General features: G+C 36.9%; 1 long non-coding RNA gene across 2 annotated transcripts in view; it reads right to left on the bottom strand.

Moving 5' to 3' along the window:
• LOC144237084 (uncharacterized) overlaps positions 1-22,158 on the bottom strand; it is a 146,527-nt gene that overhangs the window by 44,532 nt on the left and 79,837 nt on the right. The window contains exons 4-5 of one of the 2 annotated variants that reach the window (XR_013336747.1): positions 20,796-20,932; positions 17,558-17,790 (exon numbers count right to left, since the gene is read on the bottom strand). This is a non-coding gene — a long non-coding RNA (uncharacterized LOC144237084). The remainder of the gene's footprint in view (positions 1-17,557; positions 17,791-20,795; positions 20,933-22,158) is intronic. The other variant, XR_013336748.1, reaches the window with a different exon arrangement.

A 22,158-nucleotide genomic window follows, 5' to 3' on the forward strand; every position in this document is an offset into this window, starting at 1 on the left:
AGGTAATGAACTAAAAACATGTATGGAGTTATACAACCTATTATTTTGGCTTTACTTTCTATAATTATAGATGAACCTAATTCTTCCTTTGCCTCAATGACAGTAAAGAATAAAAAATAGATACAATGTTATACGCCACATTATTTTAATTATATTTTAAAGATAAAGTTGATGGTTTGCTCCCCTCTGTTTTTATCTTATTTTTCCTTCCCTTCTTTTATGTTCATCTATTTTATTTCTTAAATTTTACATATGAATGAAATAATATGATATTTATCTTTCTCTGACTTATTTTGCTTAGCATGATATACTAGTTCCACAGAGAAAAAACTGAGGGTTGCTGGAGGGGTGTTGGGTGGGTGGATGGGCTAAATGGGTGATGAGCAATTAAGGAGGGCACTTGTTGGGATGAGCACTGGGTGTTATATGTAAGTGATAAATCACTAAATTCTACTCTGGAAATCATTTTGATACTGTATGTTAACTAACTTGGATTTAAATAAAATTTTAAAAACATAAAAAAAAGATAAAGTTGATTCTCTCCTCTGCCTCAACGAGAACAAAACCTGTTTCTCCCCATTCTTCTACATAATTCTGACACTATTACCTATTCAGCTGGGATGCTGGAAGTTTCCTTATTTCATTACCTAATCACTCAGTAAACTCTGTTGCTTGTGTATATAAATATATTAAATAAATTTATTTATGTTCATCTCTGTCACTTCCTCAGTCCATATAAACATCATTCCATAACTAATATGTTAATTAATAGTTATGTTCAGTAAGTATTTTGAACTGTCTGCTTCCCAGGGTACATCAAGAATGTATTTTCCACCCTATTTGAAGTTAGACATAGCCACGTAACTTTCTTTGGCTAATAAAATGTGAGTAGAAATAATGTGTGTTAGTTCCAGTTGTAAACTTTAAAAATCAATATTTAATTTTTCCTCTTCCCTTTCTATACCTTCACAATTAAAGAAGCTCAGAGATGGAGCTTTTCCTGTACATGTTCGAGAAAGAATGACAGGGTGCAGAGTCCCCTTATTGACCCTTAATGGCCATGTGACTCATTCTGGCCAATGAAATGTGAGCAGAAATGGCACATCCCTTCCAGATTGACACCAGTGAGTCTTCTTTAACTCTCTATTATTTTGTCAAGATTAATACTGAGCCATATATTAAAAAGTTGTTGCTACCATATTGAGGTGATCTCTGTCTCCAAGTCACCCTACATCCACGCAGGAGGCCTTATCTGCAATGGACTCTGTATGAGTAAGAGATGAACTGTATAATGACAAAACTTTCAACTTATGATGATATAAAAATTCTAAATCTGAGGGGCACCTGGGTGGGCCAGTCAGTTAAGTGTCCAACTCTTGGTTTCAGTTCAAGTCATGATCTCATGGTTTATGAATTGGATTCTCTGTCTCCTTCTCTCTCTGCTCCTCTCCCACTTATGTTCTCTCTCTCAAAATAAATAAATAAACTTAAAAAATTAAAAAGATTCTAGATTTGAATACATGTAATAAAATCAGAATATATGAAGCTAATATTGATAAAACTACAAAGAGAAGTTGCCAAATTCATTGTCATGGTCATGTCAAGAATCACCTTAAAAGCAACAGCATAAATTAGTGAAGAAATTGAATATCTGAACAGAACAATCAGTAAGTTTAATTTAATAGACCTATATAGACCCCTGTATGGAATAATTAGAGAACCCATTTTCTTCTCAAGCATGCAAGAAGCACACACAAAAATTATGCATACACTTAGTTATAAAGCAAGCCTCAAGAGACTGACATCATATAGACTCTGGCAGAATGTTGAAAATAGAGAAAACATTATTCAGTTGTGAGCTGGCTTAACCTAGAACCTTAAAACAAGGCAAGGATGATGTATGAAAGATAACAGTATACATCTCAACTTATTTGTGGTATTTTAAGCAAAATATGAAAACAACAAATTTAGGAACTTACAGAAAATGAAATCAAGTATCATCATTGAGCAATATATTATAGGAATATAAAGATGGCTATTTTAAAAAATACTATAAATGACATTCATCTTGGTAACAAATACAAGGAAAATAGTCTGTTACCTCAAAAGGTATAGAAAAAGTATTTGATATATTTCAGCACCTATTCTTGATAAAAAAAAATAATAATTAGGAATTTAGGAAGAAAAGGAAGCTCTTGCCCCTGTTTAACTATCTGCCAATATTCTACAGTAAAAATATGTTTACTGTTGAAAGTTTTCTCATTCAATCAGGGACAAGCAAAGATACCAACTACTACTGCATCTCCTTAATATTTTACTGGGCACATCAACAAACATAGTAATATAAGTTAAAAAGACAAACAAAAAAAGATATATGATCAGTCAAGGAAAAAACAAAACTGTCAAAACTGTCCATTATCACATATGATAAAATTTTTTTAAGCAAAACAAAATGTCAGTTACAGAATATTATTAAGATGAGTAAGTTTGGCAAGGTGGTTGAATATACAATTAAAATAGAAAAATTAATTATATTGGTACCTATTAGCAGCAATGACCAACCTTGTACTCTCAACCAAATCTTGGACTTGCTACTCAGTATTTTGTTGATGAAGCCAATCTATTTTGCAGTCTTATATTAGATGATCTGTTGTTTCTCCAATTCTGTCATCATGGCACATATGGAAATAGTAATACTTGTTTAGCAACCTGGAGTAAATGCACAAGGCTACTCCTGGCAGGAGGGAACCAGCTCAGAATCATCTGAGGCATATGCTTTTTCATATTGACAAACCAACATAAAGCTTACAGAGTGCTTTCATGGGCATTTAACAGACATTTTATCTAGCAGGTAGAAATACATAGTCATTTCCAGTGAAGTTTTTATTTAATAGACCTGCATAAATACACATGTATACCCATCATCTGATATACACTCCTTGCAACACAGCTGACATAGAACTGATTGAAAAAAACTATAGTTAATTCCTATTATAATGCTTAACTGACTCATAAAACCATTATTTGCTCCCCCCTCCCCATCTTTATTTTTGCCAAATATAAAGACAATGTTTGGACCAGGTACAGGCGTCCTCTCTATGTGAGTCAGACTTCAAATGCTCTTTTCATCTCAAGCCCTGTGAGAGTTCTAATGTCAGTATTTGTCAACATTAGCCAGTTTCAGATAAAATGGATAACGTTAAGGCCTGACAATTATTTTGGAAGCTTTGCAATAAAACTTGTTTTTAAAAACACAACTGAACAATTTCACTTTCAATCTAGTTTTTGTCTCTGAGTTTATAAATTTGAACACGCCTTAATGTAAAGAAGCATATGATCCGTATTTTAATACCACTTTAGCCGTGACTTGAGGCTGACTAGATGGATAAAATATTAATGTGGAAACAATATACACACTCAGGAATGAAACTCCTGAGGTTTGTAAATCAGTCTCCTCCATCCTCCACATTTCTTACCATTCAAAGGATTTCAACCCATGTCAGAGCTTTTTGTCATTTATTAGGAATTCAGAGGCTCTGGTTTGCTTGCTTCATTTATCTGCTTATTTTTGGTTTCCATTTATCATTATTTTTTAACAGTTGTCAGCATTAAATGTGATTTGCCACATCAGCCAACTTACACAGCAAATGCAAATCCCTTTGAATTTCACTTGCAATTTCTGGACTTCTCCAGTCATTTCAGCTTTGCTTTATCAGCACCATTTGATTTTCTGCCATTAGGAACAGTTCTCAGAGATTTTTATCGTTTCAAAGGAAATAGAAACTAAAACAGGCATGTTCAATTAGACATGGTCCTACAGTATTACACAACTAGGGCACATGTATTTCAATAGCACCATTCCAGATCACTAGTAAGACTTTACTACTGGGGACAGATAATACAAATAAATGTATTTTTTAATCTAAATTTTGATCCAAGTTTGGGAGAACAACATGAGAAGAGTCTATATATGCACACCTTTTAAGTATCCTGCATATTTCCCTACTATAGCATTTAACTTCATGCTTACCTTTTAATGTACTATTGTTTGCTTTTATTCCTGACAATGACAATTCAAAAGACATTTCTTTATGAATGTCCTAACATGATATCTTTGTTTAGAAATCTAGCTTTTTGTTTGGTCAGTATTTCTCTAGATTTTTATAAGATTTAATATTTTAAAAACTCTCTGAGCTTCATAATCAAATTGTTTTATGTCCTTTGTCATAGATCATGGTTATATATGTGTAGGCATAATTCCAAAGCTGGCTGAGGTGTAAAACCACATACACGTGTCTGTGTGTGTGTGTGTGCGTGCGTGCATGTGTGTGCGTGTGTGTGTGTGTGTTTGTGTGTGTGTATTTCCTTTACTACAGGGAGTAGCAAACACATTTACTTAAAACCAAGGCAGAATATCCTGGCTAAATGTGGAGGAGTAAAGCTAAGATCATAAAATCTTTTAATTCAAAGACCTAATAAAACTCACCTAATTAGAAACATAAGCAAAAGAAATTAATTGGCAGTGTCTTGATCATACACCTTTAAACCATACACTTCAAAAATGTTAACCAGTGAAAAGCAGCAATATTTGAGTCAAAATTGTTTGACTTCAGATCCTCTCCCTTTGCCTACCTCTTGTCTCTCCTGACATGTACATGTTGAGCTTGAAGTTGTTATTAGAAAAGCACAGTCCTTTCTTGGAGAGGCTGTCACAGACTTCCTTTACATCACTGGCCAGATGTGGCAGCATGAAGCCTGGGAAAGGGGTGTGGACAGCAGCCCTGTGCTTGGCTCGGACATATTCTGAGCCTCTGTCTGGGACCAGGTGTGTGATCACCTGAATAATCAAATTGGGATTATTTTAGCAAAACGGGGGAGGTGCAGATCAGGTATGCAACTCTGTGTCTATCACACCTCTTTTGTCCTAACTAAAGAAGATGACTACAGTGGTTTATCCCTTCCCTCTTCCTACTAGAGGAAGTCAGAATGGCTGCTGCAGGGAGACGAGGAACAGTAGAGAAATAAACAACTAAGATTAAATTACAAAAACATAGAGTTTATGGCTCCATGTGGAACTGGAGGGATACCTCAAACAATATTTATCTCTGTGGTGAGCTGAAAATTGAATCACCACTTCCCAAAGATATGTACATCCTAATCCTCGGACTCTGCTATGTCAAAAAAGAAAAGGACCTTAGTAGATGTAATTAAGTCAAGAATGTTGAGATGGGAGATGATACTGTATTATTCAGGTGGGCTCTAAATGCCCTAAGTCCTAAATCTCTGTAAGAGTGAGGCAGAGGGAGAATACACACACACACACACACACACACACACACACACACACACACACACACAGATGAAGAAGGCATTGCGACAACAGAGGCAAAGATGTGGGCATAAGCCAAGGAACACTGAAAGCCATGAGAAGCTGAGGGAGGCATCCTGAACTTTCCCTCCACATTCATGAAAGCACTCTGAAATGAATTAACAGGATTTACCTAGACACAGGTAAGGTATGTTATATTAACAAAGAGGAATAAAATCATTAATTTATATTTTATAAATTATTTCCCATTTTCTATCATAGGAAATTTGCTTTCATTGTAGTGAGAACATGTTTCTATATAATGAGATTATGCTGATAGCAAGAAAAAAAGTTAAAAAATTTTAATGTTTATTTTTGAGAGAGAGATAGAGTGTGAACAGGGGAGGGAAAGAGAGAGAAACAGAGACACAGAATTCAAAGCAGACTCCAAGCTCTGACTGTCAGCACACAGCCCAATGTGGGGCTTGAACTCACAGAGCTGTGAGATCATGACCTGAGCTGAAGTTGGATGCTTAACCGACTAAGCCACCCAGGTGCCCAAGAAAAAAAGTTTAAAAAAAAAAGAAGAAAACTTTTGAAAAGACAAACACTCTCTTAATTAAGCAGATAAGCGTGAGGCTAATGTAATGGTTAACACAGGTGAATATGCCTTGTTGCCGTGTATGCAATATGGCACTTTAAAGTCACTTATTAAATGTTCATAGTTCCCTAAGGTATACTTTATGTCTGTAGGTTTATCCTCATTTCATGAATGAAAAAGTTGATATAATATGAAGTTGAGACACTTAAAATCCTTCCTATGGTTCAATGTTCTAAATCTTTGCATGATATAGGAAAACATGCTTGGAGTCAAATAATTTCCTTAATGTATTATCAAGGAACAGTCTTGTGCTCCCCAGGTTGTTGGGCTGATACTAGTTTTAGGTACATGTGTAGTAGTGTTTCTTATTCTCAGGAGGTAGAGAAATTCCTTAATCTCCTACCCACCCCAAGTCCCTTCACTAAAACCTGAGATTTCTCTCTTGAAGCTACATTATTTTAGTTGAAGTCTTTGTTCATTTGTTAAATTCAATAGTCCATAACAGAAGGTAACACAGTGACTGTTACCAGTAAGCTAGAGTATTTAAAGCTTACCAAATTACAGTTTCTGAATAAAGAAATATGCATAAATCCAAAGATCCTAAATGGAGAGAGTATTTGTGGGAGGCAGATAATGATCAGTCACCATGAAGAAAAAAAAAAAAACCAACAGATTGTGAGAAACACTAATGCTAAAAACAAGCTTCAGCTCTTATAAAAACCTAACAGAAGGCTGAATTGTAACTATTGGCGGGTCTATCCTGAGTTGATAAACATCTCGGAGTATCATATAAAGATACCAACCTTAAGTGAATCCCATTCAATATCTAACCTGTGTGATACAACTCTCAAAACTATGTAACAAACAAAACAAAAAGAATATTTTATAGTTTCTATTCTTTTCCATAAGGAAAAAATCTGTACTTTATGCACTTTGCTTCCTCGATACATATTCTTGTAACACATATATCTGTAAGAAGCTTAGTCTTAATAATTTGCATGCACTTGGAAATTAGCAAATGGGTGAGAATACCAGAGAACACTTGACAATAAATTTTTTTTAATGTTTTTTATTTATTTCTGAGAGAGAGAGACAGCGTGAGCAGGGGAGGGTCAGAGAGAGAGGGAGACACAGAATCTGAAATAGGCTCCAGGCTCTGAGCTGGCTATCAGCACAGAGCCCGACATGGGGCTCAAACCCACGAACCGTGAGATCATGACATCAGCCGAAGTCAGAAACTTAACCGACTGAGCCACCCAGGCGCCCCAACAATAAATTTTTAAAAAATGCTTAGTGCCTATTCAGGGATGCCTGAATAACCTATCATATTTATTCAAGTATACGAATGTGACATATGTATTAAAAATACAGCCATTTTCCCCTTTTTCTGTCCCCCACTAGATGCCTAGTGCAACAGCGAACAGACTAAACCTTAAATAGGGTGCCTGGGTGGCTTAGTTAGTTAACTATCCAACTCTGGCTCAGGTCATGATCCCATGGTTCACGAATTTGAGCCCCACATCAGATTCTGTGCTGACAGCTCAGAGCCTGAAGCCTGCTTCAGATTCTGTGTCTCCCTCTCTCTCTGCCTCTCCCCTGCTCGCACTGTGTTTCTCTCTCTCAAAAGTAAACACTTTTAAAAAAAAGAACTAAACCCTATATATACTATGTTTTTTCCTATACATATATATCTATGAAAAAGTTTAACTTAAAAATTAGGCACAGTATGAGATTAACAATAACTAATAAAATAGAACAATTATAATATACTGCAATAAAAGTAATGTGAATGTAGTCTCTCTTTCTCTCTCAAAATATCTAAATATCTTATTGTACTGTACACACCCTTCTTGTGATGATGTGAGATGGTAACATGCTTACATGATGAGAGGAAGTGAGATGAGTGACGGAGGCACTGTGACTGACAATATGTCAGAAGGAGGATCATCTGCCTCTGGGCCATGGCTGACTTTGGGTAACTGAAACCACAGATAAAGGGGGACTACTATGGCTTTAAACTAGTGTATTTTGAAACAAGTAAACATATTATGTACCTAGAATAATATTGTTGCTTTAGCGGACTACCTGCCTTTAAATATATCTGACATTTTAAGCCCTATGCACTCCCAGTTTATGTCAAAAAATAAATAGCTATAAAAGGGATTTTATATTTGTGTGTAAATGTATAGAATCCTACTTAGATATAAAGATAGAAGAAAGTATTTGTAAGTATTTGAGTATCATCAAACTGAGCACATATTTTCCCTGAAATTTGGAGGTTATATCCCATTCCCAATTATCTGTAAACCAGTGAAGCAGTTGGGATGCTTTTAATTATTATTCCTTGGGAATCTGTACTTAAAACTGTTCAGAGAAAGGATTGCCTGACTGAACGTCAGAAGACTTCAAGCGTAAAACTGCTGAAATGATCAAGAATCAACGGAATATTCTAAATAGGTGTGTTGTGCCGGTCCAACCACAAGGGGACGCTGGAGGGCACTCAGCTCTCAGCAGAGGTGGAAGCGGACACGGAGCAAGTGCAGGATAAAACTCAGGATCAAAACGTTTGCGAAGTACGAGAGGAATCTTAACTAAATCTAGTGGGACGGAATCTAAGGAGGAAAAATTAGAGCTGAGAGTGAAGAATTTCGTGTAAATAGATATTGGTGATTCTGAGTTGATGCTGAGATGACACTTGAGTTGGAGGGAAGAACCAAATATGGTGGGCACTGAAGTGTGAATTTTTTCTTCCAGATTTACTGAGATAGAATTGAATACAATAGTGTGTATGTTTAAGGTGTACAACATATTGATTTCATACCCTTATATACTACAGCATGATTACCACTGTAGTGTTATTTATATATTGCATTATGATTATCTCCATCACATAATTCTCCTTTTTTTGGGGTGGGATTGGGTGAGATCCACCGTCAGCAGTTTTCAGGTATACAATACAGTACTGTACTGTGAGCTCTGATCACAATGTTGTGGCTTAGATCCCCAAAACTTATTTACCTTCTTACTGAAAGTTTGTACCCTTTAACTAAGATCTCCCTGATTCCTCCCTTGCTCCTGGCAGCCACCTATCTCCTCTGTTTCTATGAGTTTGGCTTTTTTAGATTCCACATATAAGTGATTCGTATACAGGAGGCATAATCCTCTAATAGACTACATCAGAACTTCTCAGGGTGGGAGGAAAAGGAATAAAAGAATCTATACACATTGATAAATAATATGGAATAAAATTTCATGTGAGAACAAGCTGAGTAAAGTTGATATGGAGAATATATTTGACATGCTCAGAAATTAAGGCACTAAATGAGATGAGTAACAGTTAGTGAGAATGTATATCAAACTTTGCTGATATGTTTTTCAGTGAGTGTAAAATGCATTGGGCTCCTCCACGAGAAGATCTGTATCAAGTCCCTCATGTTGCAGTGGATTTATTGTTATTAATGGTCCAAACAGGAATAGAGTTCACTTGAACTCCCATTTGATATGAATGAGACAGCCGATCTATTTTAAACTGTATTATGATTGAGTGGTCACAGCTGAGAGAACGGATTAGGAACTACTTCAACGTGGAAAATAAAAAACTCATTATCTTAATTTTCTGTTAACAGGTCTTTTGAGTCCTTTTAATCACCACTAAGTTGATATGGTGGCAAAAAAGTTAATGGTGGACTAGGTGAGAATTCTGACCTTTGTCAAGTGGCTAACAAGGTTATTCTTTCACAGAACGGGGTCCACAGCTTTTCAGAGCTTGAGAGGACAGATATCGTTTTTAATACTAGAGACTTAAAGTGGAAGCATCTCCTTAGCTTTCTTGAAGACTCTGACTTTTCTTTTGGGGATTTTTGGTGCTTGAGCCTTTTGACTGAGTAATTTATTGTTTTCTTTTATGAGGACCATGCTGTGGCTCATTCAGTCTTTGAGCAAAGTCATTTATTTTGACGCCTCATCATATCATAACAAAAACTACCTCAAATACTTTTACTTTTTAAACCCCAAGCTTATTCTTCATTTTACATGCAAATGATGTAAATATATTCAAGACTGAAAAGCCCAATTCTGTATTTTTCTTTCCTCTCTCTCTCTTCTGCCTCATAAGAAATGGAGAAATATTTCATGGAACAAGACTAAAGTTTAAAATATGTGCTCTTTTTGATTATTCTTCCTAGTTTGACTGGAATCTATGCTATTAATCTTGAAAATAATTCAGTAAACTGAGAGATTAAGATGAGTTCTTAGTGTCATCTATACATTCTGTATATTTGGTCCTATGATGTAAATGTGGTTTATAGAACTCCCTAGGAGTGGTTCAAAGAGAGTGATTTTTCTTCAAAGATCACTCAGGTAAAAGAGATCAAGAGGGCTTAAGTAAAATCTTGAAGGATTTTCTTTAGAAGATGGACATTATTGTTTACCTAAGGAAAATCAGAAAGATATATCCTAATATAAGCAATCTCATTGTCTTCTTGTTTGGGCTAAGCTGAAGGTCAACTGTATAAGCTTTGTGTATACAAATATGTATTTCTCTTATGGAGTCCTATATTGCATTTATGATCCTTGACCTATATCATCAGCACAATACAAAGGCTTTACTGCAAATTAAAAAAAAAAAATAGCATTTTGTTTAACCCTTGGCTTATCAATTGTAAAATCACTGGGTTGGTGAAGCTGGTAAAGTAGGAACATGTGCCCATAGGCTGATACATAAAAATGTAGACTCCAAGGTCTAAATGCAATCCTTAGGTCACACTAATTTCAGTGGCCCTAGGTAGGAGTGGTAGCTTCAATCTCTGAAGACTATCGAAAAGATTGTGAATACTCTTCCCTTAATCTGGAGCCTTCACAGGCTTGTAGAATGGTCTTCTCAGACTTCTCACATTCAGGTTTGTCAGTGCTGGTTCGTCCCCACTTTTCACCTGCACAAGCTTTGTCTCTCTAGCCTGTCAGGCAGGCCTGACTAGTGTCATTCCCTGGTACTCTGCTCTCTGCCCCTGTAGTCTTTAATAATATTCTCCATACCTTGAATGAATTTTCCCTTTTTTATTCCACTAAAGAAGTCATAAATGGTATTTTATTCACCTAAAAATTAGAGTTAGCACAGCCAGCAAAACTAACAAAATGGGCCATAAATAAAGCAGAGTGCTGGCAGGACTTACATTCACTTAAGGTTGAGCTCATGACACCATGGAATTCTTCTGAACTAAAAACTGTTCTTTTTCTGTTATTTTGATTTTTTAAAAATATAGCCTATATTACTGTGTTAGAAATGTTTCCTTAGTACTTCACTGACATATATGCAAAGGTTATTTAACAAAATGTGTTTTAAAATTCATTCAGCTATAAAAAATGGGATCATTAGCAGTGATAGCATCTATTAAAATTTCATCTCCATGACTGAAAGGAGATCATTAAATGTCAACAATGATCTATGATTTTGAAATATACCTGCATTCTTTTTCAAACTGTACTCTTAAAAGTCCCTCAGCAAAGAAAATAAGAGCAACACTTAGTTTTTCATATTATAAATTATCATTGCACTCCTTGCTTATTTATAAAATGTATGCAATTTTAGAAGATAGGAAACTATAGAAAATAAGTCATCTGTATTATTGTAAAATGTAAGAAAAATGTTAAAATTTTTGTGTGTACCTCTCAGGAAAAAAATGTACAGAAATTAAGTTAAATATGTGTTTCTATGGAATTATTTATATTTTATTAAATTTTATAATATGGTGTTACTATGTACAGACTGCTTCTTCCGCTTAATAATTGATGACTGCCCTTACATAATGATACACATGCATTTATAATTTAAATGACTTCCTAGTATTTTGTTATATGAATATATCATAATTAATTTAACATGTCCCCCATGTGAGGCTATTTAGTTTGGTTTTAATTTAAATAAGTTGCAAGGGGCATGTTTATAGTTTTAATTTGGTAATATTTATTTCTCTATGATACATTTCTACATGTAAAATTGCCTGATAAATAAGTTTATGTTTTAGTTTTTTGCTGTATTGTCTCAAAAATTTTTCCCACAAAGTGCTTTAATATATACTCTCAATAGAAGTCTATCAGCATCATTTCTCACACCTTAATACTCCTCTGCTGTTGGGAGTCATTCTGAACTGACTAGTTGAGAATATTCCTTGTGAGGTTAAGGCAGGCTTGCAAGGTCTCCTGCCATCGGATGGCGATGGATAGCTGCCCCTTTGTTCTTAGGGTTTCTGCTTGAGCACCGTACCCCGGAGGGCTTTGTTGACTGAGATCAGGAATGACTTGTCCCCTTGTTCTGGCCCTGGTATGATGATTGCACCTGGTCAGGGACTTGTTGTGATATGGAGGGACATTGATATTCAGTGCCCTGGGAATTATGACTAGAGCTGAGCAATTGATTACTCCAAAAGGTCAGATCCCACCCTGTGTTTAACGATTAATAAAATAATATCCCCACATAGAGTAACACGCTATTCCTGGGCATGGATGATGTTGTGGGAACCACAGTCCCTGTGGCTAATGCTAGAGACATCTTCTTTTGAGGTTGTGAGAGCAGGCGTTGTGTCTCCAGCCGATCCTCTTTTCCTCCATACTTCCCTTGAGCTATAAACAGGCTAATGACACTTACTCATAAAAGATCATCCTTTACATAGACAATTCTGTTTGCTTCTTGGTAAAAAGTTTTTCTCAAGGCTATGCTAGAAACACTGTATATCTTATTTTTGCTTAAACGTTGGAAAATCTATGTTATTCATCTACTAAGGCAAATGCCACTTTTCTTGTTCCCTGTACCTTCACATGTAAATACAGTTGAGAACCCAGACTGAGCAGAGATGCCTGCCTGGTGATCAGAAAGAATCTCGGGGCTCTCTCATCACTCTCTGGCTGACACCATCCACCCTTCAGGGAACCCAGGACTGGCTGGAGCTGCACTCTGGGACTCTGCCTCTTAGGATGGTTTATGATCAGCTTATATATATTGTCATTTCAGCATATAATTAATACAAAATGAGATACTTTGAAGTCCTTTTTGTTACTCAATCTTTGAGTCAGTGTATTTTTTACATCTACCACATCTCAATTCAGGCACTAAATTTTAATTAGATAATTGATTCATGTTTAGATTCAATTAAATTTACAATTAAAATATACTCACATCCTCAAGTTGTTTGAAACATATTGACAGGTTTCCCAATAACTGAACTGATTATCAATTAAAAAATTTTAATTTAAATTAAGTCGAATTAAAATTCAGTCACACCAGCCCCATTTCAAGTGCTCAACAGTGACATTTGGTCCATGACTACAGTACTACACAGCATAGGTCTAAGGGCCTTAGTACAACCAGCATGACCCACATGATCCAGCCTCTCCCATAAACCCTGAGCCCTTGTTTCTACTGCTCTCACCCTCCAGCTTTCCCATTCTGCTTGGAACACGGCAGGCATCTTGGGAACTTCATGGGAGCTATTCTTTCTGCCAAAATGCTCTTTCCTCAAGTATCCCAATGGACTGCTGTTACTACTTTACATCTTTGCTGATACATTCCCTCATCAATGAGAGTTTCCATGACCACTGCTACTCCCTTCTCACTTCTCTATGATCTTTATCTGGGGTGTTTTTCTCCTGATACTAATTTCCTCTGGTTACTGCTTGTCTCCCCACAGTGGAATTATAAACACTGTGAATGCAGGGCATATGTGTACTGCATCCTCAGTGCCTGGCACATAGCAGATGTTCAAATATTTGTTTAATATAATGAAAGATCATTTATAATTCCTAATTATTAATAGCTCTTGCGTGCATGTCTGTGTGTGTGCGCGCGCGCGCGCGTGCCCTCATGCACACTACTACTACTTTTTCTCCCTCTCTTCCTTCTCCTTTTCCTTTCCTTTTCATTATGATCATCCATCTTAAGAAGCACTTTCCCCTACCATAGTTCTTACCATGTACCCTATTAGGTCTCCTACAAAACCTTAAGTTTTATTGATGGGTAAGTGGGTGAGAAATACTTTCACTTCAAATATGGGCTTTGTCAGCCTCAGACATTCACATAAATATGGTTAGGAATTAAGAGCTCTTGGCAAGAGCTGTTCAGAACAAGGATTACAAAACAGTATGGGCCACAGGTAAGTTCCACCATATAAATGAGGATATGTGATTTAAGACGATTGATTATCCCCTCATTTCTTCTGTTACACAAAAATCAGTTATTCCCAAAATAGAGCTTATCTATGATTCTGGAATAGACAGTAATTACAACCTCATGCATATATGTATTTTAGCACTGTTTGCATAATGAATACTTGGCTCTGAAGAGATCATATAAACTTAGAAAATTATATCAACAGTATTAAAATAAGGATCAAATCATCAATAGCTCCATCAGTCATTTGTCAATCAAAAAGCTTAGATCCTGTTTATAAATATTTAGTATAAACACTAGTAATCTAATATAATGCAAAATTTTAATTATAGTAAAATCATAATGACAAAAAAGCTATCATCATTTTCAGAGAGCTCCTTTCTGTTTTACTGTATCTTTTATAATCTTCTTTCTGATGTGTTTCCAGGGATAATGCAGAAATTAACAAACTAGTTTTAATGAATGAAACACATTTTAAAAATGTTTCTCATCCTAAGATAAGTTTATGTATGCCAATCCCTTTTGTGATATTGCATAATTACTGTCTAGGAGACAGTTTTCTCATTTGTCCATTTGCTTAATAGAATCTTCAGTGAGTGCACCAAGTTTCTCACTAGGGTAACGTCTTCCTATGGCTACCACTGCCTTTGTTATTTCAGGATGAGTTTCTTTAATGCTTTCTAATTAAATCTCTATTTGAAGACTCTCAAGGGAGTCAGGTCGTAAAGCTGCTCATTTGTAGTGAAATGGAGCATATGGAATGTGTGATGTTGGTCTTGGTGTCCCTGGAAGCTCACTATTTGCTACCGTTTGAATTCAAGATCCAGATAAACTCTATTTTAGCATAGCTCACCAACAACCAGATTAAACAGAAAATTAGAATTGCATAGGGATTGGTTCCTTGCCTTACGTTTCTTGGCATTACCCAGTTGGTTTCTAATGTGTCCTTCTCACACTTCTCTGCCTGGTAAGCTAAAGTAACCCTTCTATAGTAACCCTTCAAGATGCAGGGCAATTTCCATTTTTTCTGGAAAATTTTTCTCCAATTTTCACCAGCAGTTAAGTTTCTTACTCAAAGATAATACTGCCCTTTGCTCATAGCTCTTTAGACACTTGCTATTGCCTACTTATCTGTTTCTACTCCCTTCAAACCTTTGAATCTTCCTCCACCCCTCCCATTCCCTTCTTTGTCAGGCACCAGGTACTGGCATTCCATCTTTGGTATGTTGGATAGAGAGAATAATGTTCCCCTGAAGATGCCTGCATCCTAACCTTACTATTTGCATACATACTGTGTATGTAACTCTTCGTGCTCTTTATTCTTTGTGTGTAAAGTGGGGGTTATACGAATATTTAAGAGAGTTTTTGGGAGAACAAAATGAATGACATATATACATCAGCACCTGGCATGAGTAAACACTCAAAAATGCAATAACTCTGAATAGTTCTTCACCCGCATTGTCTCAATTTGAGAAGTGCAAAACTCCATGAGGTAAGTCTTAACATTATGCCCAATTGCAGATAAGGTCACTGAGGATTAGAGAAGCTAAGTAATTGTGTGAAGGAAGGTCAGAACTTAGAATCTCAGCAATCTAGCTCCAAGATGTGTTGGTTTACATTACTTATTTGGATGACATATTATTTTTAATTCAGAAATGATTTTATTTTTAAAATTTGAGATTGATTTTCCAAATCAAACTGCTAAACCTTTACAGATCTAACAAACTGAGATCTCTTAAAGAACTGATGGGGTTTGGAGGAAGGGAAAGGATAATATAAAGTTCCCAGCATAATAATATTGAGTTGTTCACTGTTAAGGGGAGCTAGATTCAGAGCAAAAACATTCTCTCAAGTATGAATTCAAAGTGACATATTATAAGGGTGAGTCTGATGTTCACCCTTGGGCCTTGGACTTATAGCATGGAAGAATCATGCATACTAAAAAGTCAGTAGCAGGGCGCCTGGGTGGCTGAGTCAGTTAAGCATCTGACTTGGCCTCAGGTCATGATCTCGCAGTTCATGGGTTCGAGCCCTGCATCAGGTTCTGTGCTCGCAGCTCAGAGCCTGGAGCCTGTTTCGGATTCTGTGTCTCCCTCTCGCTCTCTGCCTCTCCCCCGCTCATGCTCTGTCTCTCTCTGTCTCAAAAATAAATAAACTATAAAAAAAAGAAGTCAGTAGCTTATATGGTAAGTAAATTTTCCAAGAACCAGGTAATATATATCTTTTACAGAAAGGATATATACTTTTAAGTAAGGAGTTGGAATCAAATAAAATTATTCCAAGAGAAAAAGAGAAGAGTTGGTCTAAGTACCTTGGGTGTATTATTTCTCAGAATTTGCATTTGTTCCTAATGAGCACATTTACTGTTTATGAACTTTCATTTGGACACAAATGAAAATGTTCTAAACTTACAATTTATACAAAATGTTCTAAACTTATAATGCATGAAGATGAATGTGAGACTCAGCAGGTATCTCTCTTTTACTGATCTCTTTCTTCTCGCTCATCTCCCAGAGGAATAACTATTTTGACTTATGATGTTCATACTTTTACTACAAAGGTTGCTAATACATTTTTTTTTCAGATTTTAAAATTTAATATATAGGGTAGTACCATAGTCTCAATTGTGCCCCCTGCACTCCCATTCATATGTTGAAACTCTAATCCCTAGTGTTATGGTATTTAGTGGTAGGACCTTGAGCAGGTAATTAAGTTTAGAAGAGCTCAGGAGGGTGGGGCTTGATGAGGGAGCATAAGGCAAGCTGGCAGGACACAAACACCCCCTCCCCCAACCAGATGAGATACATGTCATATTCCTAGGGCACTCCTGGCTGCCCAAGAACAAAGGAAAGGGGGAAAATGGTTAACTGATAAACATCATAGTCCTGAAGGACTTAAAAGTCTCCATCACCCCTCCATACTGATGTGGGAAACAATGGCAGAAGGAAATGGCAGATAGAACTAAATTTCCTTATACCCTGTAGCCCATTGACAAATATTGAGGCAGGCAGAGTAAAACGTTTCTCCAGGAACTCCCTACTTTCCTAATGCTAATGCTTTGCTAGAGGGGAAAACAACTAGAGCTTGACAATAGCTAGGCCTCCACTATCTTGGAAGTCTTCTTTAGCATATGAAAATCTCACTGGAAACTTCCCCTGGACTTTAACTCCCCCAACCCCATAGTATACATATAACCAGTCTCTCCTCAAGGTCCTGGGGCAGCTTCTCCTGCCCATGGGTCCTGTCCTTGTGATTCAATAAAATCACCTTTTTGTGCTAAAGAGGTCTTCAAGAAAGCTTTCTTGGCTGTCAGCTCCAGACCCCACAAACCCACTATCACTCCCCAAAAATCCTCATCATAGCTCACCATGGGATTAGTGCTCTTAAAAAGAGGCCCCTGAGAGTTTGCTTCCACTCTTTCTTTCTCCACCCTGTGAGGACACAATGAGAAGACAAGACGCTGTCTGAAAGTCAAGAAGGTACTCACCTAGAACTGAATTTGCCAGCACCTCCAATTTGGACTTCCCAGCCTCCAGAATGGTGTGTTGTTTAAGCCACTGTCTGTTGTTTAAGCCACTCAATCTATGGTGTGTTGTTATGACAGTCCAGGCCGACTAAGACAGGCACCAGAATGTAGTCTTCTGTAAATTGCTTGTAAGACTGCTTCTTTGAGAGATTAATCCACGATGATATTCTTCACTCTTGTTCATTCATTTTCCCCTATGATGCAGTACTCCATTAGAGACTATATTGTTATTCATTTATCTATTTTTACGTTGATGGTCATTTACATAGCTCCTTTAATTTTCATATAAAAACCCGTGCTGTTTTGAATAATCTTACGCATCTTTTTGTGGACAAATGACAATTTCATCTGTGCATGGTTGGTGGTGGAATTTCTATACTGTAGTGTATGTATGTGTCCATCTTTACTAATTTTTGCCAAACTGTACTACAGAGTTAAAAGTTCTTCACATCTATGTCAACACTTAGCACTGTCAAGTTTGAAAATTGCCCATCTATTAAATGTGAGATGGTGTTTTTACTTTGATTTGCATTTAATTTTCACTAACAAAGCTGCTAAATATTTCATATGTTTCTTAGCCATTTAGACTTTCACATCTTTGAATTTCCTGTCGGTATCTTAGCCTAATTTTCTACTCAATTATTTGTCATTGTCTTAATGACTGAATGAAGGGACTGAATTCTTTACTTTAAAAATATCTCCAGGGGCATATAGGTGGCTTAGTCAGTTAAGCAGCTGACTCTTGATATCAGCTCACATCACGATCTAACCGTTGTGAGATCGAGCCTCAGTGTGTCAGGCTCTGGGCTGGGTGTAGAGCTTACTTGAGATTCTTTCTCTCCCTCTCCCTTCCTGCTTGCACAGGTGTGTGCACGCACACCATCTCTCTTTCTCTCAAAAAAAACCCCCCAAAAAACCTCTAGTCAATATCAACTAATTAAATCTCCGCAGGAAGAACTTTTGCTACTCTATCAGTGGTATTTAGCCTCCTAACTAAAAACCTGTGTCTCCAGGCTACTTTTTGTTTTTTTGTTTTTTTTAAAGAGAGTAATACATTCCTCACATATTAGCAGAAAACTTATTTGCCAGTAAGAGAAAAATGTTATTTTACATACAAATAAAAACATCAAAGAGGATTTGGCACCATATAATTTTGATAAACTCTAGAGTTTCAGTACTCAAAGCTTTCAGGAAAAATACTGAATCCAGTCACTCTGGAAGTGATGCAGATAACAGTACTGAGATTACTTTAATTTCTATTAAAGTACACAGACACTACTATAGCTTATCAAACATGAATCTTCCCTTTCATATAAACAGAGATTAATATGGTAAGTGGAAAAGTATTTTTTGTGAAACAGGGTACTAGTACCAAAGCAGAATAGAACACAAATGTTACTAATTAAAGAACCAACAATTTATTTTATTTATTTATTTTTTTTACTAACACACAGCCTGTTTTTCTATTGTGAGAGCAATGTATGAACACCAGCCTGTTCAAGATTTTAAAACATGAGTGAGGGAACAACGTTTCCAATTTTGCCTCTGTCATCTGTCTTTTATAATCAGAGCATCCATCAGTGCAGAGTCTGAAAGGAATAATGCTAATAAAATTAGGGGACCCTCCCTCCCCTGTCTTTATTTCTCCCCTGTGGGCAGTTGTAAAGCTTCTCCTGAGCTCTGTGGAATTGCAACATAAAAATACAGGAAGTTCCTAGCAGCAGGGGCAGGTCAAGGAAGCACCCCCTGCTATTCCTGGCCTGTATTGATGGCCACATTCTAGTGCCGTTCCCCTTAGCTCATTCGCCACTGGGTCCTCCTCCACAAGGGTCCTGGAGTGTTTCTAAGCTACATTTATTATTCATCAAATACTAGGGTTCACAGCCCCTGACTGGAATGAAATCAATCTACATGTATCTTCCTTTTACATTTTGCAAAGAGGTTTGATTTTATCCATTAAAAACACGTAGGATTTGTAATGATAATAATTTACATGATTCAAAATTCCAAAGATACAAAATAGAGCACAAGGAAAATGCTCCCTTTCATGTTGATGTTATCCCTCTTCCTCAGACAACCAATATTAATGGTTTTACGTGTGACTCTAGCACTATTTTTATTTTTTATCATATATATAACTGTAAGGCCACAAGTCTAAACGTCTAAACCAAACTGACTCCATGACAGGCTTTAAGTTTCCCCTCTGAACTAGAAGGCCTGAGTTTCAGCTTTCCCAAACTATCAGGCAGTTACACATTGCCCAAGGCAGGAGAAACCACCCTTGCAACACCCAATCAGGAAAGTCCAGCGACCACCCTCCACATTACTAAGGGAGAGGCCTGGAGATAGAAACTATAGATAGGACCCTGTTACCTAATGTTAAAGTTAACCTGTTAGTCGCCGAACAAGACCCTAGGCTCGCTCTGTGATTGGTTGAATTTAAAGGTACTCTAAATGTTGTAATTGGATCCCGCCAAAAGTAACGAATACGCTAGACAATGTGTATGGTCACACCTGCTGTCAATGATGTTGAATAATTATGATTGGATCACTCTTCCCATGTTACAACTTCTGTAACCCCCCGTTTCAAACTCCATAAAAACCCTACTCTGCCCTTGTTCGAGGCTCTCAGAATGGATTCATTGCGTTGGTGAGGTCTGGGAGCCCGAGCTTAAGCCCGTAATAAAGCCCTTTGCCTTTGCATATGTAACTCGGACTCCTTGGTGGTCTTGGGATTTTGAGGAGATCGCGATCTGGGCATAACAATAACCTTTTCATTTTTTAACATTTATTTTGATGGAGAAAGCGATAAAGAGAGAGTACACAAGGGGGGTAGGGTCAAAGGGAGGGGTGAGAGGAAGAGGGAGAGGGAGAGAGGGAGAGAGAGAGAGAGAGAGAGAGAGAATCTTCAAGCAGGCTCCAGGCTGTCAGCACAGAGCCTCACATGGGACTTGATCACACAAACTGTGAGATCATGACCTGGCCGAAATCAAGAGTCGGATACTCATCTTGACTGAGCCACCCAGAGGCCCCTAATCTCTTCATTTTTAAAGAGACATTAACATTATATTCACATGGATATGTATAGTGGTAGGCAGAGTAATGGTTCCAAAGATGTTCATCCCCAATCCTTGAAACTTGGGACTATGTTCTTAACACAGAAAAGGAGACTTTACAGATGTGATTCATAGGTATGTACCTGGAGATGGGGAGATTATTTGGATTATCCAGACAGGTCCAATCTTATCACTTGAACACTTAAAAGCAGAGAACGTTTCCCAGTTGTGATCAGAGAGGTGTGCCCACAGAGGAAGATTCAGAGTCTTTTTGATGTTGCTGCTTTTCAAGAGGAAGGAAGGGAACCATGAGCTAAGAAACACAGGTGACCTCTGGAAGTTGGCAAAACCAAGGAAACAGATTCGTTCTTGGACCTCCAGCAAAGAATACAACACGGACAACAGCCTGAATTACCCAGGAAGGACCCAGCCCTCTGTCTGACCTATAGAAATGTGAGATCATATATTTGTTTTGTTTTAAGCCTCTAAGTTTATCTTCATTTGTTACAGCAGCAGCAACAGAAAGCTACCATAACACATTTACCTTGTGGGTTTTTTTTTTTTTTCATTTTTAAAAAACTAAATTCATTCCATATCAGTACATAAAGAGCTCACTCAGCTTAAATTACATGCCCCTCACTCCCACAGGTGTATAATATCCCATCAGATCATTAAACTGCTATCACAGGTATTGAAAACTAGTGAAGTCTCTTTTGTTATTCCAAATAGGACACCAGTGGCATATCCTCGTATAAGTCTCTATTCTTACACATATCGGTTAATAGAAAGAGCAAATCTTAAGAAATGGAATTAACCATTCATGGGGATACACATTTTCCACTTTGATTAATATTTCCAAATTAGACTCCTTAGAGGTTGTTTCAATTTACTTTCTACATCCTATTTCTACATACCTTTACTATTAAGTATATTATCAAATATTTATCTTGATCTACTTGATAGCAGAAAAACAGAAACCTAGTTTAAATGCATTTATCTCTTGGGATGAGGTAGGATGAGGTTCTTTTCATATGTTTAAAAGTTATTTGTATTTCCTGTTCTGTGAATCTCCCCTCTCCCTCCCTCTCTTCCTTCCTTCTTTCCTACCTTTCTTCCCTCTGTTTGCTTATTTTTTTTCTGCTAGGTTGATGGATGTTTTCTTATTGATATATCAATACTTACTATCTCCTAAAAAAAACAAATCCTGTTTCTTTTGGCTTTGCTTTTGGAAGTTTTATCAATGTAGTTTTTTTTTTTTTTTTTTAATTTATGTCATTAACAGTGCCTGGATGGCTCGGTAGGTTAAGGGTCTGATTCTTGATCTTGGCTCAGGTCATGATCTGACCCCTGAGGGAGTTCGGGCACCATATTAGGCTACACACGGTCAGTGCAGAGCCTGCTTAGGATTCTCTCTCTCTCTCTCTCTCTCTCTCTCTCTCTCTCTCTCTCTTGCTGGCCCTCCCTGTGTTCTCACTCTCTATAAATAAATTTTAAAAAATTCTTTAA

This window comes from Crocuta crocuta, unplaced genomic scaffold (genome assembly GCF_008692635.1).
Source record: "Crocuta crocuta isolate KB4526 unplaced genomic scaffold, BGI_CrCroc_1.0 scaffold266, whole genome shotgun sequence".
In the NCBI taxonomy this organism is placed as follows: Eukaryota; Metazoa; Chordata; class Mammalia; order Carnivora; family Hyaenidae; genus Crocuta; species Crocuta crocuta.